Here is a 9168-nt window from a genome sequence, read left to right as displayed (position 1 = left end):
TCTCATTTACGTCCGATGAAGGTCCAATTTACGTCCTATTAAGGTCCAATTTACGTCCGATTAAGGTCCAATTTACGTCCGATTAAGGTCCAATTTACGTCCGATTAAGGTCCCATTTACGTCCGATTAAGGTCCAATTTACGTCCTATTAAGGTCCAATTTACGTTCGGTTAAGGTCCAATTTACGTCCGATTAAGGTCCAATTTACGTCCGATTAAGGTCCAATTTATGTCCGATTAAGGTCCAATTTACGTCCGATTAAGGTCCAATTTACTTCCGATTAAGGTCCAATTTACGTCCGATTAAGGTCCAATTTACGTCCCCTAGGACGTCCGATTAAGGTCCAAATTACGTCCGATTAAGGTCCAATATACGTCCCCTCGGACCTTAGATGGACGTCCAATGGACGTTCGGTAGCGCGACATTTGGACCAAAATAGGATGTATAAAGGACGTTCCTCGGACGAAAACGGACGTCCAATGGACGTCCCTAAAGTCCGTGAAGGACGTCCAATGGACGTCCTTGTGCTATTAGGGGTTAGGTGCTTCAGAATGTTTGTCAGTTTTGCAGAAAGAGACTTTGGCGTGGAGTTCTATTTTTTTTTTCATAAGGATAAGGCCGCGAAAACGGTGAAATCGGTCCAAGCTTAAAACCAATAATATTGAGCAATCATTTTTGGAGATCGCCACCTACCAGAGTTAACGCCACCGAATGATTACATACAGTGCCGGTGCTAGGGTATCAGGTGACCACCTGCAAAACTAGCATAGGTGCCCTTTGGCCTTTTTATATTAGTATTTTGTGTAACACTAGCAGAAAAAAAGCTCATTTTGGCGTCCCCAAACAGGGACAATGGAGACATAAAAGAACAAGGTTTGTGGCGCAAGCGTTACAACTTTGAGTTGTATAGAAATTTTGGAGAACCTGACGTTGTAAAATTCATTAAGCTAGCACGCTTTAGATGGATAGTCATGGACAGTTATGGATAACTTTTTTAAGTTAGTATTTTGTATAACACTAGCAGAAGAAAACTCATTTTGGCGCCCCCAAACAGGGGCAATGGAGGCATAAGAGAACAAGGTTTGTGGCAAAGGCGTTACAACTTTGAGTTGTATAGAAGTTTTGTAGTATGATGGTTCCTGTTTCTCTGAACCATCTCAGATAATTAAGGGGTGGTTACCCCCTACCATAAGGGTTGATGAAGTAACAATACTCACTGTAGATTCATTTATTGGTACGTTGAAGTAACTACGGTAAAGAACTGGTGGTATATTATTTAGTAACTGTGATGTTTACTCGTTGGGATCTCAAATACCAATAAATGAATCTACAGTGAGTATTGTTACTTCATCAACCCTTATGGTAGGGGGTAACCACCCCTCAATTATCTGTGATGGTTCAGATAAACAGGAACCATCATATGGCGATCCTGCCAGGATCGCCATATAAAAGAATAAGTTGTAATGGGGTAGTTACTCTGAGAAGAGGGTTGGTTGTTAGGAATACACTATTTGTCCATACTTTATTTATTGAACACTACTAATTATTATCAGTAACAAGTTGGTGTGCTTAAAGTAGAACCATCTACTAGTGCATCTGGATTAAGAATGAAATTTAATTAACGAATCAATTAGAATTAGTCACGGTGCCTTCATGTATAAGTATATAAACAAACTTGTAACATGTAGTTTGTTTATATTGCCGATTCAGCTTGACCATGACATACGAAAATATGAATTAGTTGACTATGCATTATTGTCGACTGGTGCTTCTAACAAATCTAGGTCACCTACTAAAATGTAAACAAATGTGTATGTTTTGGTTTTGTTTCTAGTACATTCAAGAATTAAATGAATATGTCTTGATCTCAATATTGGATGTTGATAAACTTTTACAGTAGAACCTGACGTTGCAAAATTCATTAAGGTAGCACGCCTTAGATGGATAGGTCATGTAATCCGACGAGAGGAAGATGCCATAGTTAGAAAAGTTTTTGATAGAAGAGGGCCGATAGGACAACGAGCAAGAGGAAGACCGAGACTTAGGTACCAAGACAACCTAGAAAATGATTTGAAATCTATTGGAATTAGAGCATGGAGAAGAGTTATCAGAGATAGGGGCGAATGAAGGATTGTTCTGAAGAAGGCTTTGGCTCATAAAGAGCTGTAACGCCACTGATGATGATGAAACTGGGGCAATCCCTTGTAGGCCTGCAACGCATCCTTTGTAAGCCCGTTATCGCCGGTTCTGCTGACATAGAGAAGAGGAGGGTATTATGGAATAGTCGGGAAATATGGAATACCGAGTTTACAGCTCTGTTAGGTGCTGCGATCGTGTGAAAATACCATGAATTATCGAATAATAATCCCATCACGTAATGCAGCCAGAGTTGACCGTTTGTTGTTGCTGTACAACAAGCTACAGAAAAAAAATTGTTTTGTGACCTTCAAAAGTTTTTGCAGGTCATTTTTCGAACATTTTAATATACTAATATAGATTTGATTTAAACATTGAAGTTAATTATAATGTAAAGTGAAAGAAGTACAGTCAAACCCGTTTATTAAAATACCTCTGAAAGGAATATCCCGGTTTAAGGAATATAAATTTGAGGTCCCAAAACGTTTCTACTACCGACTAGTGATCGGTTATTAGAATATCCCGGTTATAGGAATACTTCTGATTGGCAAGAAAGCTATTCCAATAAGCGGGTTCGACTGTACAATTTTGCATAGCTTGGTCGTTTGATAGCTAATATAGTGGTTTGTACATCTAGTGGTTTGTAATCAGTTTAAAGGTTATTTTTTCAAGACGGAGTGTCGGTTATTATGGAATAGTAGGTATTTCTAGAAGAATGGCTAGCTAAAGGATCAGGAAACAAAGGCTCTAAATGTATCTTCTGTAATGGAACATTCTCCGAAGATGAAATAGGAGAGATCTGGATTCATTGCTTAAACTGTTCTTTATGGGCCCACCTTGACTGTACCAGAGCATAGAAAGAAGATTATGTGTGTGATTTTTGTAAATAGAGTAGAAGCAGTAATAATTAGCATACAATCTTAAAAATATGGTTTTTATAATTGAAAATATTTCTTTTAGGTTAATGTTTTATAACATCTAATCTTTTTTTCATTGATTATAACATTTATGCCATATAACCCGACTATTTTATATTAACCTCCATTTGTAACTATTTTTTGAAATAAATATTTTTATAAAAACAAAATAAATATTTCATTTCAGACCAGTGATATTTCTATTCAAAAAAGGGTAAGTTATTTTTAAAAATGTAATTATTAGTATTCCATAATACCCTCCTCTCCTCTATGGGGAATGCTGAAGGAGCTATACGGATCCATTATCTGACATTTTCACTTTTTAGACCGGCATTTTGAAAACCAAATACGACGCCGACATTACCAAATCTATGTAAATGTTGAGTATTACAGATTACAGGTATTACCTATAGTTAAACTTTTATATAGGGTGTCCCAAAAGTAGCGAAACACCAACCCCCCACTACACCCCCTGGAGGTTTGGTAAGGGGTAACTTTAAAATCTCAAATGGAAACCCCCAGTTTTTCTTGCAGATTTAAATTCGTTACGTAAATGTAAGCAACTTTTATTCAACACATTTTTTGAACTGTGGATAGATGGCGCTATAATTGGGAAAAACCATTTTTCCTGATACCATAGGTAAATTATAGAAACGGTCTAATATCTTGAGAAATACACTTCCAAATGAGAAACCAAAAAAAGGTTCTTAATATTTTTCGAAAACCTATCGATAAACACCAAACATGACCCTCCACCCACCCACTGGAGGTGGGGTGGGAGGTAACTTTAAAATCTTAAATAACAACCCCCACTTTCTTTCCAGATTTGAATTCGTCATGAAAAATTAAGCAACAGTTATTCGAAATATTTTTTAAAATTGCTGTTAGATGACGCTAATAAATCGTATTTTTCCAATTAAAGCGCCATCTATCAACAATTCTAAAAAATGTTGCTTAAAAAATGTCGAATAAATATTGCTTAATTTTTCATGACGAATCCGGATCTGCAATTAAACTGCTATTTAAGATTTTAAAGTTACCCCCCACCCCACCTCCAGCGGTTTGGATGGAGGGTCATGTTTGGTGTTATTCGATAGGTTTTCGAAAAGTATTAAAAAGTTTTTTTTTTGGTTTCTCATTTGGAAGTGTATTTCTCGAGATATTAGACCGTTTCTATAATTTACCTATGGTATCAGGATAAATCATTTTTCCCAATTATAGCGTTATCTATCCACAGTTCGAAAAAATGTGTTGAATAAAAGTTGCATACTTTTACGTAACGAATCCAAATCTGCAAGAAAAACTGGGGGTTTCCATTAAGATTTTAAAGTTCCCCCCATTTACAAGGGTTGTAGTGGGGGGTTGGTGTTTGGTGTCATTGGATAGATTTTTGAAAATGATTGAACATGTATTTTTCAGTTTTTCGATCCGATGTTTAGTTCGCGAAATATTCGACCGTTCCGCTACTTTTGGGACACTTTGTATATATTTTTGAAGCGAATAATAACACTCGGTATGCTTGTATGTTTTTTGCACGGATTCCAATCAATCTCAAGCGTGAACAAAAAAATTGTAGTATAATATACATAAAGGCACGTATCTACTATGTTCGCAAAATTCTTGCAGTCCGCGCTTCCTGAAACTGCTCCAATGGATACGGCATACACTGCTCTACATAAAAACCGCCACCGATTGAAGCGCTCGCACCAAGAGGGCGAACGTACCTATCAATTATGTCAAGCAGTTGCCAAGAGGAGCGCGACTAATAGTGGATACATGCCTTAATATACCCACATATACGTAAGTACGTTTATTATTCTGCTCATCGCCTTATATGTATACATACTCTTTTCTGATGATATAAATCGTCATTTCATGAATATATCAATTTGGTTTCAGCAAAATGGAGCACCTTTCCTATATATAAGAGGAGCTATTGAATGGCCTGCAAGATCCCCGGATTTGACACCTCTAGATTATTATTAGTTATTTATTGATTTGAAAAGAAAAGACTAATAGACCACAGACTATCCAAGAACTGAAAGATAGAATTACAGAAGGGATAGCACTAATTTCTTTGAAAATGATTAGAAAAGTCTTAAATGCATTTTCAATTAGAATGGATTTCTGTTTTCAAAGGCAAGATGGATTTTACGGATGGATTTATCATTCTTTAAATAAAGGACTTGTGATATTTTAGCTTACATCATCAGTAACTAAGTAGTTTTACCTAGTTTCTAGCTTAAACATTTATATCAGGTTACCAGTACTTTTGGATTTACCCATTTTAATAAGAAATCAATAGGGCTTTTCATCGATTGTCATTTGTTTCGAGCTTCTGTAAAATGTTGTATAATCTGTGTATAATATTAATATACACGGATTATACGACATATGACAGAAGCTCGAAACAAATGACTGTGAATGAAAAGCCCTATTAATTATAATATATTGATATTTAAAAAATGATAGTTAAAATTTTGGCGAAAGCGCTTACGACATGCTTACGACAGTCTAAATTTTGGCGAATGCGTCAATTAAATATTTAAAGTTTCGGCAACACTGTCTAGCTTTGGTCGGAATCTTACTGTATTACTGGTTGCACAATTAGTAGAAATCGACGATTTTTAATTTGTGACAATAATTAGGTACTAAAGATTAAAGTTTAAAGATTAATGATTGAAGTTTAAATACAACTGCTTTAAGTAATAAAAAATCAGCAACACTACATCTTAAATAACATTTATTATGTTCCGGTTTATCGTTATATCGAATAATAAAATTTCATAATTTCATTCGTGTAGCCTCGCTATCGTTACACCTATGACTGAACTACTTCTTGGATCGGAGTTTTGATATTCCCCGCTAGATGTCACGGATGTGTAGTGTCTCATTGTTGCATAATTCTACAGAATAGAGGTTTAGTAAAAATGAAAAGAAGAGTTTATAAAAATTGAGAGATTCTTAATTTAATTATCTTGAATTTATTTGCAAATTTTCTATAGTTCAATCTTATTTTTAATACCTCTTAATAATTATACTAGACTTTAAACTTCCTATATGCGACCTCTAGCGTTTAATGTCCAAACTTAGTCGTAGAAATGATTTCCTTTGGTATAATTTTAGTCTTCTATATATAGATGTCGGTATAAAATTAGGAAATTATGAAATAAATATTTGATAAAGTCAGACATCACAAGATAACATGGATAAATTATAAATAGCGTTCTAATAGTTGGTTTGTTTAATATTAATCCACTTTCTTGACTTATTGTAGGCGCCAGCTTGTTATGCAACCAGTAATACCGTGGGCTTCTGGCGCATTCGCCAAAATTTAAACTGTCAGAAACGCTCTCACCAAAATTTTAACTGCCATTTTTTTAAACTTTGATAAAATCCGTAATTACTTGTTAACTTGAATTCGTCCTTTAAAATAAATATTTTTGTTTGTATTAAAGAGATCATGGAATGTTAATTCTGGCAAAACAAGAATACTTTAAGTAAATTTTGATAAATTTGATGAATATTTTCAATACTTTAGTAAAACTTATATTATAAATGCGCTATTTGACAGCCCAAATATGATTTAGATTTGAACATACTCAAAAGGCTTACAATATGTTGTAGGAATATATTGTATTATTATTTTTTCGTGTAGGTACTTTCGTGTATATACGACTTAAAAAAAATAGTTAACCAGAGGCTACAGTTCATAAAAATGATACTTTTAACATTCTTCATCAAGAATCTACCATTTTTAATGTTTTTAAGATTTTGTAAAAATAGAGCAGAAAATCAAAGGCTATTAAAAAATAATGATTTAAAATTTTTAGTAGACAATCTACGATTTTTAGAGTTTAGTTTAGGATTATTCAGGGTAGAATTTTATAGAAATTTAGTAGAATAGTTTAGAGTTTAGGATTTATTCAGGGTAAAGTAATTAATCATAAGCTACAGTTCATCAAAAAAGACGCTTTTAAAATTTTTCATCAAGAATTTACCATTTTTAAAATTTTGTAAAAATAGAGCAGAAAATGAAAGGCTTAGAGTCCATGGAGAATAATGACAACATTTTTATTAGAAGATTTATGTTTTTTAGAGTTTATACGATTTATTAAGGGAAAAATAATTAACCAGATTCTACAGTTTATCAAAAAATGACGCTTTTAGTATTTTTTATAGAGAATTTACCATTATTAATGTGATTAAGATTTTGTAAAAATAGAGCAGAAAATCAAAGGCTTATATGAAGCAGGAAAATATTGTATTCTTGTACCTTTATTAAAAGTTTTGTAAGTTACTACATGTTCTAAAAGGCAAAAGGAGACTTGTTAAATTTAGAGTCCTTCTCCTCCTAAGTGCCTTCTCTATTTAGGTTGGCGATCAATATGGCAAATTTCTCTCTGCTCTGGGCTTGTACGTACTTAATTGTAAATGTTTCAGTACCGTAATAAAAAATTACATAGGTATCTACCTATTTGGAAAATGTAAAATAAACCTACCTAGTATGTAATGCTTTGATTTACATAATTTGATTACCAACAAAATTTCTACCAACATTCATCTAATATTGTTTTCTTACTCTATGCTATGTTGTATTTTAATATTGCAATTCCACAAAAATCAAACTAAGTTGGTTAAATTCATAACTGTCAAAAGTTTAAAACATTCAGTTGGTCTTCCAACACATCTTCCAACATGATGCATATGTCTCCGAAGCCAAGATCTAAAGATGCTTGAATTTCAAAACTAACCGCGCCAATGTACTCGGGTTCAATCCCCAATACAAACTTTTATTCTATTATTTTTTTATACATTTTATGATTGAAGTATAATATTATATAATTTTTTTTCAAAAATACGTATTTCGTTAAAATTTTTCCAGCAATTATTGTTCAGAAATAATTTTTGTGGCATTTTTCAATGTGTTTTTGTGTGTTTTATTATTTTGTTTTTTTAATTTTTGGTATTGTTTTAATAACAATTTTTGAAAAGTAGTAAGTATTAAAATTAGTTTAATATTTAAATAATATATAAGTAACCTGTTTAAAGTATATTAATGTCGTTGAAATCATAATAATAGAAGTATAACTTCTTACGTGCGTACAAAGTACACACACATTCTTTTTTTCTTGAAGAATAAGTCCTTGTAGGAACTTGTTACAAAGGGTTATATTGTAGCTGTTTAAGAAATATGTTAGGTTCTTATTTATTAAATAAAACAAAACAAAAACTTTTATTCATCTTTATTTAAGTAAACTTAACAACAGAAATAAATTTGAAGACATTTGAAACATATTGAAGGTAGATGCTTTGACTAATCATGCTAAATATAGAAATGGAAATAAAATAAACATAATTTTTGATTAAATACTCTTATCAAACTAAACAGGTATTTACAAGAAAATATAAATAAGTATATCTTGTCAGTACATCGATAAAATTTAGTCAGTTCGAATATCTATACAATAAAGATTACTTTAGTTTTTTTTTTATACAAAATTGGACGGATAATTGGATGGAAGCAAAACTTTTTGATTGTCGCTTGAATTACTTTGAAGACAATATTTAAGTTAATTATTATAACTTGTTACAAGAAATAAATCATATTAAAAAGGTAACGTAAATATTAACTAGAAGAACAAGTATTTACTGTGTAACATTTATTTTAAGTGTAACACTGAAAGAGGCCTAAAGATAACAAATCACCAGGACCGGATGAAGCGCATGGTGAAATTTTAAAGATATTAGAGGCACACCAAATCACAGCTACTACGAAGCTATTCAACAATATATATTTATGAGACTGGTCACTTACCAAAAGACTGGCTACTATCAATATTCATTCCACTTCCCAAAAAAGCCCACGCTAGGAAATGTAAAGAAAATAGATTAGTTAGTTTGATGAGCAATATATTTAAATTACTCCTTACTATCAATTACTCGTGCATGTAAACCAAATTAGAAGAACGCCTAAGTGAAGTTCAGTTTGGATTATGAGCAGGACTCTGAACTAGGGAAGCACTTTTCAGTTTGTAAGTTGTAATACAAAGATCCAGGAATGATAACTGCGATGTGTATGCATGTTTAATCGATTTCGAAAGGGGGTTGACAA

This window comes from Diabrotica virgifera, chromosome 6, assembly GCF_917563875.1.
Source record: "Diabrotica virgifera virgifera chromosome 6, PGI_DIABVI_V3a".
NCBI classification, from domain to species: domain Eukaryota; kingdom Metazoa; phylum Arthropoda; class Insecta; order Coleoptera; family Chrysomelidae; genus Diabrotica; species Diabrotica virgifera.
This window is presented reverse-complemented; position numbering follows the sequence as displayed.